Source organism: Dreissena polymorpha, chromosome 10 (genome assembly GCF_020536995.1).
Source record: "Dreissena polymorpha isolate Duluth1 chromosome 10, UMN_Dpol_1.0, whole genome shotgun sequence".
Classification (NCBI taxonomy): domain Eukaryota; kingdom Metazoa; phylum Mollusca; class Bivalvia; order Myida; family Dreissenidae; genus Dreissena; species Dreissena polymorpha.
The window spans coordinates 37786411-37797084 of NC_068364.1; the positions used below are offsets into that span (position 1 = coordinate 37786411).

Sequence of the window (10674 nt, forward strand, 5' to 3'; positions counted from 1 at the left end):
AGTCACAGTGCTAACCTCCCCAAGGCAGAGAGAGACAAGGTAAGTAATATGTGCAGTTTGTCAAAGTTAAGATGTATAAACACTATTGTTATTGTAACTGTGTTGTTTTCAGGATACCTATGTTTTAAGATAATTATTATGTTATCTTAATATGCCATTTGTATGTTAATATGTTGATTGGAACCACCACACAGCATACCATTATGTTTTAAAGATGAATACTAGTTTGATGTGTATGTATAATTATGGAGTATGGTTACCACGGTAACCACCTATAACTTGTAGCCTTATTAATAAATATGCGTATTGATAATTTGTATATTTTCAGGACGGTCAGTTACAGATCAGTTTCGACGCTCATATATTTATTATATATCCACTCAATAAACTTGTAACTGTCAGTGCCGTTGTCGGGATTCTGCCCCACATTTTGGAGCTGCCAGTGTTACACTAGTTTCAAACAACTTTAAAATAAATTATTATATTTTTTCTGCTGATGAACTGCTGTGTCTGTCTTTAAGAGCATATTTGATGCTTATTCCATACGTCCATTTTTTCTGCAACGCCTTGGTATACATTTTTAAAGAATTTGAGAACATTGGGCCAGTAGTTTGTGGTTATATGGTCTTTATTAAGCCTGAATTTTATATGTTTCTGCAATTCGTTTAGAACTTATTTGTTAAAAAAAGTTAAATAGTTAAAGTAACCAGTTATACCACTATGAAATCTGTTTAGTATTGAAGCAGATTAGAGAAGACCCAGTGTTGTTGCCGTAATCAGTGTTTGTTGTACAATACACAATTAGCACGTTTAGAGCAATGCTTCGCCTCGTGCATTATCCACTGAAGCAGACAAACAATTGTTTTGAAAAAATTTCAAATATTTCCATTATATTTTCTTGCTTTATGAATGGTAAAATTTTGGAATGGTAAACTACACCATTTTTATCAAGATTGCAAGATTCCAGTAAATAATGATATTTTATACCGTTCTTATTGATGATTGTACATTCTATAAAATTGTTGTTTCATATGTAAATAAAGTATGTGTACGCATACTAGTGTCGGGTAAAACACCGTATACAATAATGTATTTCCAAAAAAGGTGGTTATTAAAAAACGGTAGTGGGGCATACATGTATGTTTTATCATATTTATCGATCAGTCACTGAGTATGGTCAATGAAAGTGAGATTTTATATAAAAATGTTCTATAGCTTCAGTCTCTTAATACAGATAAAAAGTCATTCAAACTCCCCGATTGCAGGATTGGGACATCCCTCTCGCACCTACCCCTTTCACCACTTCGATGCTAAATAATAATCGTTGTTGGGAAAGTTCGGACCCCCTTTTTCAAAACCCAGGCTACGGGCCTTGTGTCTATTGAACGCCATTTTGCCTTTATACTCCCAACGCGCGTGATCCGTCTTGTTAAAGACTTGCTGGACTGCTGGAGCCATATCCATCCACTTTGGATCAGCAGACGATATATTGCTAAAATCTGCAATAAAGAGAAACAAATAAAAAATACTGGCATATGCATTCAAGTTTATATATAAGAGCAGTATGCCTAATATGGTCTAATTGTGGTAGAAATAATGCATTTAAAGCTGTTACTTCAAAAATATAGCTTCCCTACAGTTCGATGCAATGTTCCGTTAATTACACTATCCGAAGTCAGAATAAGACATCAATCTTGGAATAATCTTTTATATAGTGTATTATATGCTGTTTTAATTTATAAGTGTAATAGGCACTTACATATACAAACGGACTATACATCAACACTTAATGTTTAATTTTATATTTTAGATACTCAAAAATGAAACCGTGTCTCTGCTTGCATGAACCCTTTTTATAAATGCAGTCAGAATGATCAAACAGTCCATCACTCTTAATGAAAACGGCTTCTTGTACTAAAGGAATATAATAAATATATTAATATAATATATTCTGAATATGAAATTATCAGTTTTGTCTGACAAAATCACCAAAATGACGTCCATTCAAAGGTTGATGTTCATAGTTCAAGAACACACAATTACTTTAAATCCTTTCATACAATGCTGAAATAAGAGTTCAAGTTATCGTTGTTATTGGTTCTTTATAAATATTTATCATTATTATCGTGATGCGTCTTCAATTGAATAATTAACATGTAACATCGCTGTTTTCAGACTAGTTACATTATGATGTAGGCTGACTCAGTAATTAATAGTCCCTCATTTATTAAGCACTCGCACAAAAGCAAGGTATATGACTTTGATAGTTAAGTTAAGTAATGTGATTTTAGTAGTTCTTGGTGCCAATCTATTAGTTAAACTAAAATTGAAAAGCTATTGATAAGTATTGATATTTATCCTTAAAATACTTGTAAAACCACTAATAAAATATATATGATTGTATTGACTGCAATACACTGACAGTTCATACCTCTAAAAGTTAATTGTCACATTGTATGTTTTGGCACTGGTATTCTAATTAAAACGAGTGGAAATCCACTGTGCACTGGTCAAATAGGGGCATGAGGCGTGGGCCCCAGAAGTTTCAATGCCTATGGGCTTCAGCGTCCTTAATCTGGCACTAAATCCAGTGACTTGTAAAATGCGAACTTGCAACTAATAATCAAAGACCAGAGTGGAAATGGCTATGTGCAAACAGCATAAAACCAAAACAGCCTGCGAGTAACTCGCAGTCTGTTCAGGTTTTATGCTGTTTGCTGCTGATCAGTATCTAAGGTTTGGAGATGAAGATTTTGAATCTATTAAGAAAGGTCTTCAATTTAATATAACTTTCTAACGCACTACACATGCGTGAAAATACGTATCTAAGTGGCAATGGTTAAAAGTGCATTTTAAGTGTGTTTTAAATATATTTTCAAATGCTTTCATACACTCTTTTGCAAAAAACGTCGAAAAAGTCAGAACAATAACTAAAGTGTAGTAATAATAAAACTTATTTATGTTCATCAAAAAATATGTCAAATGCATACCAGTGCCTATTTAGCAGCAGTAGGCCTTATGGTCTACTTGAGGTAGAAATAATGCATTTTGTATAATACAACAAAGCTTCCCATACAGTCCAATACAATCTTGAATAAACTACACTATGCAAAGTTGGAATAAGACATCACTCTTGATAAAATCTCTTCAATAATGTATAATATGCTGTTTTAAATTATAAGTCGAATATATACATGCATATAAAAACTGATTTTACATAAAAGCTTAATGTTTAAATGCAGTAAGTGATAAAATATGCATGTTTGATTATAATCTTGATGCATCCTCAATTGAATTATACACATGTAAATCTGTTTTAACACTAATTAGATAAACATTAAGGCTGATAAGGCTGACTCAGTAAAATAATAATCCCTCATTTCTAAAATACTTGCAGAAAAGCAAGGAATACTGATGTGATAGTAATTTAGCTAATGTGATATTAATTTGGCTCCAATAGAATAAAACTCAAATCAAAGCACATATATATTCACACATATCGCCAGTTATGGGGTCTCTTATTTAGAAATTGGAGTTCCCACTTTAAATACATGTATCTCCATACCCTTTTTTATCCGATCTATACGGAATATTACGCTAGTCAATTGTTCCAAGAGTGTTTATCTCTCGAGTGGCTTGTGTGATGACGTATCACACGAGATGCGGAGCCTCGAGTGTGATGCGAAATAGCACAAGCCACGAGAGTGATACAAACTCTTGGAATAATTGACTAGCGTTATATTCCTTTTATTATATACATCAACTAACGAAAACAGTTAACAAATGTATTTTTTACTTTAACAAAACAATGACTAAAACGGTACGCCATAGTTTATTGAAGACGCGTATGAATACAGTTTATGTAAATTAACGTGTAAACATTCGAACCGGGAAAACACAGGTTTCCGACACGCTTACCTTAATGCTATCGTTAATCCAATTTTAATAACAATTAAGTTGACAACTTTAATCCGATGTTTATAACAAAAATGTTTAAACGATATGCACTTCCACTTCTATCTTCCATGTCTTTATCGAAACTTAGTTTAAACCACACTATTTTATTGTATTCCTATCGAAATAAACATTTATGCATGATAAACACACATTCCAAAATAAGTTTTTAACGCACAGTTTACTGTTAAAAAACACCACGTCCGACATGTCCTTACAGAGTTCAGATAAAACTATTGTGTTTTGTCACAGAAATGACGTCACACGATGTACTACGTAATATATTTCGTAATATAAAATATTTATATTTTCGGTGCGTGTAATATGACGTCATTCAATGGGTCGAAGTAGTCCGGCTAGTATGGTAATACGGAATTGGAAACAGCGAGTAGCGTAATACGGGATGTTTTATTTTAACGATTGATACAACCTGTATTTTGTTAAAAGCATTAAACAGGTATATAATAAAAACATGAATTAAGGTATATATGGGTACATAACATATTATATATAATATCATGTGACTTATATACTCTGCTAATGTCAACTCCTTAAATGGAAATCAATAGGTTGTATATGTTTGTGGATGATTTTGTATTTGTGCTTGTGCTTGTTGAATACGCTTAGAACCGTAACCCTTGCCTGTATTGATAACTGCAGTAAAATTAAGCAGACGACAAATGCTTAGGAGCGTCTGCTCTAACCATCGAATCTGCCTGTTTATAGTTCCCACTGATAAACTACATAGTGTGCATGTAATCAAAAGTATTTAACAGCTTTAAGACAACGTTGGCCAGTCTAGTGTTTATCATTGAAATCTGTACATATTGGCTGCTTTCAGGGAAATCGGGGCTTAATGCATGTCAAATAAGATAAGCCTGTAGACACTGATTAGCCTGTGCAATGCGCACAGGCTAATCAAGGACGACACTTTCTGATTTTGTGGAGTTTTTCGTTTAAAGAGATTTTCTGGTACTGGAATATTAATTAATGCATATGCATTAAGCCATGTTTTCCTAAAATGGAGCCTAAATTATTTTTAGCTCACTTGAGCACAACAAGCTCATGGTGAGCTTTTTGATCGCTTTTTGTCCGTCGTGCGTTGTCCGTCGTCCGACGTGCGTCGTGCGCCGTCAACATTTGCCTTGTTACCTCTATAGAGGCCAAATTTATTGTCCAGTCTTCATGAAATTTGGTCAGAAGATTGGTCTCAATAATATCTTGGATGAGTTCGAAAATGGTTGCGTTTGCTTGAAAAACATGACGGCCATATGGCTATAGTAAAATCTTGTTAACTCTCTAGAGGCCACATTTACTGTCTGATCTTCATAAAGCGTGGTCAGAAGATGCATCCCAATAATATCTTAGACGAGTTCGAAAATGATGCCGGTTGGTTGTAGTTAAAACTTGTTAACACTCTAGAGGTCACATTTATTTTCAGATTTGTGTGAAACTTGCTCAGAAGATTTGTCCCAATTATATCTTTTAATGAGTTTCCTTATATGGCAATATATGGCTAAAGTAAAATCTTGTTAACACTATAGTGGCCACATTTATAGTCCGATCTTCATGAAACTCGGTCAGAAGATTCATCCCAATTATATATCTTGGACGTGTTCAAAAATGATGCCGGTTGGTTGAAAAACATGGCCACCACGGGGGCTGGGCATTTTTCTTTATATGGCTATAGTAAAACCTTGTTAACACTTTAGAGGTCACATTAATAGACCGATCATCATGAAAGTTGGTCACAAGATTTGTCCCCATGATATCTTGGATAAGTTCGAAAAAGTTTTTTATTGCTTTAAAAACATGGCCACCAGGGGCGGGGCATTTTGCCTTATATATGGCTATATATCGCTTTAGTAAAATTTTGTTAACACTCTAGAGGCCACATTTAGTTCCAATCTTCATGAAATTTGGTCAGAAGATTGGTCTTAATAATATCTTGGTTGATTTCGAAAATAATTATGTTTGCTTGAAAAACATGGCTTCCAAGGGGCGGGGCATTTTCCATATTTGGCTATAGCAAAATCTTGTTAACACTCTAAAGGCCACATTTACTGTACGATCTTCATGAAACTTGGTCAGAAGATTCATCCTAACAATATATTTGAAGAGTTAAAAAATTATGCCGGTAGATTCAAAAACATGGCTACCAGGGGGCGAGGCATTTTTCCTTATATGGCTAAAGAAAAACCTTGTTAACACTCTAGAGGCCACATTTACTTTCCGATCTTCATGAAACTAGGTCAGAAGATTTGTCCCAATAATATCTTGTTATTTCAGGTGAGCGACTTTTGGCCTTTCAGGCCCTCTTGTTTATTAATGATTTGAAATAAACAACACATCTCGACATGTGCTTTAAGACACACTCTTTATAAATTTGAATGGGTTGCGGTCATTTCAAACTTGCGATATAAAAAGCTATAACATAATTTTGAAAACTGATTTGCGTCTAAGATTATACAAGAGCGAACAAATTCAGTGCCTTCAGCGCTTTGATTTTAATAATAGGTCTTATTTGATAGTCGATATCAAACATGCAGTTTGTAACATACATGACACCAAGTGTCTTATATATATTTATTTGGTATTTACTATTGTAAAGTATAATTTAAATATGTAAAGTGGGTGACGATGTACACGTGACATGATAAATCCATAAAGGCAGAGGCGGAGATAGAAATTCATCAGATATGATACACATTCAATCGGTTTTATTTTAAATCGTTATTTTCTCTTCTTAAAAAACCTTTTTTCACGTGAAGGATAGTTTTTTAATTTTAAACTGAACATGTTTAATTATGGTTATTTTAGTGCCTATTTTGTCTGTTTGTGAGTCGCCCCCCCCCCCACCAGCCGTTGGCAGTAAATCTGTTTGCCAGTCCTTGTGACTAATTCTTCCGTCTGTCGATATGTTCGTCTGTCTGTTTGCCCGCCCCGCAAGTCAAGACACAACCCGCCCGCAATAATGATACCCTTCGAAACACCCGCCCAACCACTCGCCCGCTCTAACCATGCCTGCCGCCGGCTGTTTGCCTATTTTCTGTATGCAATGTCAGTCAATTCTGTTTGGTGCAAAATGCATGTTTGTGGGTTGTTTGATGGGTTCCTCTTACCACCCGACTATTAGTCCGTTTGTCCGTCTGCAAGCCCATCTATGTCAGTGTGTCAGTTGGTCCCTTTGTCACATTTGTACTTATTATGACAAGTATTAACTATCAGTAAACACAAGTTTAATAAAAACAAATGTAAATAATGGGGTAAAGATATACCTGCATGATTTTTGTTTCACGTTTTTGATATCGCTTGATGTTGGATCGCTTCGATGGAGTGAACTCAAAGAACGCTATTCTGACACAAATAGTGCCCACCTAATGGAAAACCTGCACCATGTTGAATAACATTAATATCATGAAAACTATTTTATACAATAAGAATTATGAATTTAAATATAGCACCCATTTCTGAGCAAAACTTGTATGTATAAACATCATATGTTTAACAATACATTAATACACAACGATAAAATATTCAAGCGTTTCACTTGTGTATACACAACTTTGTTTCGAACGGAAATCTTTAGTATATTTAAAATTAAATTTGTTAGAAAAACTGACAGTTACTCGTGATTTATGTTGGCAATTATCAATCGTTTGATGTTCCTCTGAGAAGGATGTCGTGGGTACTAAACAATAAAAATAAAAACGAACATTATCCGTGTTTTCAATCTACGTTTCAGTGACTTAAGAAAATCGTTACCATTCTATATGACCTTATACTTAGACAAAACCTTTCAATACGTTAAAAGTGTTCAACAAATTCCTCCATTTATGAATTTTAAGTCCATGTATGAATTTTAAGTATTTCGCGAGAAGTAATTTCGTGATGTCATATCACTTAAATCTTATATTGGTAATGTAAAAGTAATGACCCCGCTCATAATTTGTCATATAATAAGCCATGCTGAAATATCAAATTATGATAATGGCGACGATTCGTGTAACAGAACAAAACCTTATTTATCGTCTATAATACTCGAGGCGTGGCAGGCATATGCCCTTGGTGTGGTGGACGTCTTGCTCAAAGCGTCCTGTACTTCTTAGAACTTGTGCAACCTGAACGTATAAATAATTAAGAATATTGGTATTGCGATCTTAAATAATCTAACGCTGTTTGAAAGTGTTTAAAAAAGGCACAGCCCGCAGTCATATATGAAGCGCAAACGTTCAGAGTAATATATTTTTTAACGTCAAAGCTAACCGATGATTCTTAATACGGTAAATACCTATTTTTCGCGTGTGCATTACGCACACATATATTCATGGAATTATTTTGATCAGTTTTTGCATTTTATATTCGTCTGAGAGAGCATTCGAAAACCAACAACATATATATGATTTGAAGAAGGCTTTTCCCTCTAAAGAGTTCATAATGTTTCAGCATAGCCTTATAATTAAAGTTACCCCGCACCCTTGCAACATTGTTTTTCAACGGAACATAACCATGTTTTAACACGGCCGATATATAATTGGGACAAATGTTTTGAAATGATTCGTGATGATTCTGCAAACAAAATTGACTTGTTGAGTGCTTACAAGGTTTTTCTTTCAGTTGAACAAGTTACCTAGTTTTTTATCCCACGAAACCCATTTTCGAATTTCGATCTGGCCAGCTTTCACGAAGATTTGGGAATAAATATTACCTCTAGAGTGTCTTTAAGAAAATAATGACGATGTACGGACAAGGGACAAAAGATAAGCGCAAAAAGTCACAGGAGAATGTTTTGCTCTGGCAAGCGAAAACATAGACACCCATAGACCAGTTGATTGCTATCAAATATTAATGCGCAGTGACTGGTTGTCAGAAACAATTGTAAGAGTACCGTTAAACATAAGCATATATAAATGTGTTTAGTTAATAAACAGATAAGAATTCCTGAAATGCTAAACGAAATAGGCAAAAAAGATCACCACTTAGAAAGTACACATTATTTCGGATGTGTAGTTATATCGGGATTGTAAATTTAGAACTAGTTGATATTTGATGATTATGATTTACCTTTGATTACTTGTATAAAGCTGTTATTATTCCATAAAATGTTGTCGGTACTGGTAAAGGTGTAATTTTCATTCTAAAAATATTGCTGTGAGTTTTTTATTTCAGTCTTGTTTGATGATGAAATCACACTCAGAAAAATACACCAGAAGATTGGTAACAAGCTAGTTAGATAATTTCTGGGTTTTATCGGTCGTATATAATTGATAAAACTTGGTGATTAGGTTTGTTTTTATTTCGTAAAAATTGGTTTACTTAGGCTTACGCATACCCGAAATTGTGCTACCTTCAACTTTTAGAGTAGAGAAGTATTGATATGATAAATAATGATTGACATGATACGTTATTTACCATTTATTTATGCAAGAAAAAGCATATTAGATTATTGCAAATAACATCAAAGCAAAGCCTACGACCCTATGTTTTTATTTCATTTAACGCAAATTATTTGTATGTGGGAAATGTTGAAATATCAAAAGAAATGTCTATCATTATAAATCACCATAACTGCCTCAACACCCCTTATTAACTGGTATTTTCATTTAAAATTAGTTGAACTTATTATTTAACGTTTGAAAAGTCTCAGTTTTTATCGCACTTTTAAGATGTTCGAGTGCAATACAATGAATACATTTTACAATTATTACTTGAACACGGTCGAATACCTGCAACTATAACTGCACATATTACAAATTACATTTTAGCAACAGATAAAACATGGCTTAATAATCATGATTGATTAAATCTAGATGTTATAAATTGCATAACTTACGTATCCGTTCAAATTTATGTATCGTGACCATCCTTTCGAATAAAATCGAAAGTAAGTTTATATGAATTTTACGGGGATTTCCAATGACACAGGTGAAATCGGAAGTAAGTCTATTCGCATAATTGTTTGGGTTGTTCGGAGGCAGTCTACAGTGTTGTAGCCCTATTTGCGCATTGGCCCCGGTCAATTTCCTGAACTTAAGGTGTATGGCCAAAACACAATCGTTTTTTTTATTCCAGGAGCTTAAATATAAGTATAAATGGTCAATATTCTAGTAATTTCACTTGTTTTCAGTAATTCGAAACTACGTGACCTGGATATTAGTCAACATTTTGCACATGCTCAGTGAGATGTAAACAAATATACTTCCTGCTTGAAGCAGCCGGCATTTGAACGATTTCAACGGTGGGTTTAAATAAGTTAGCAGAGCAAAAAAGTTCAATGGTAATGACCCATTTTGTTTGGCTCAGTTTGAAAGCATTTGCTGTGATAGTGCAAATCATGTTGTCCACTGTGTGCGTATTGTTACCCGCAAAGATAAATGTGATTGCCGGGTTTTTCTGAAAATGGGTATTTACGGGCAAGTTCCGAGACCCCCGAAAAGGTCTATTTTACCCCAGATATAAATTTTACGTGCATTTTCTGGATTGGTGTGTGCTTTATTTTCAAGCTGTTGATGAGATGCACGGAATATTGTCTGAATCAATTTTCAGGTTTTGACTGAAGGCCTTGTTTTGAGGGTGTTTTGCAGACCAGGGGTCATATTCCAGAAACATCTTAAGTCATTTCTTAAATAATTTCACTTTACTTCAAAATTACAATGTTTTGTATTTCTTTACTAAATAAAGACATGCATGTTTTTATTTTGGTATTCCTCAAATAACATC

The 10674-nt window shown here is 34.1% G+C and overlaps 1 long non-coding RNA gene across 2 annotated transcripts; it reads right to left on the reverse strand.

Moving 5' to 3' along the window:
• Positions 1–991: 991 nt before the first annotated feature.
• Positions 992–9854, reverse strand: LOC127848542 (uncharacterized). 2 transcript variants are annotated; one of them, XR_008034573.1, is made up of 5 exons: positions 9788–9854; positions 7975–8075; positions 7584–7645; positions 7233–7331; positions 992–1499 (listed from the first exon to the last, which is right to left on the reverse strand). It is a non-coding gene; the product is annotated as an uncharacterized LOC127848542 (long non-coding RNA). The 2 variants fall into 2 exon arrangements; XR_008034574.1 differs by having other exon boundaries at positions 7233–7343.
• Positions 9855–10674: the final 820 nt, after the last annotated feature.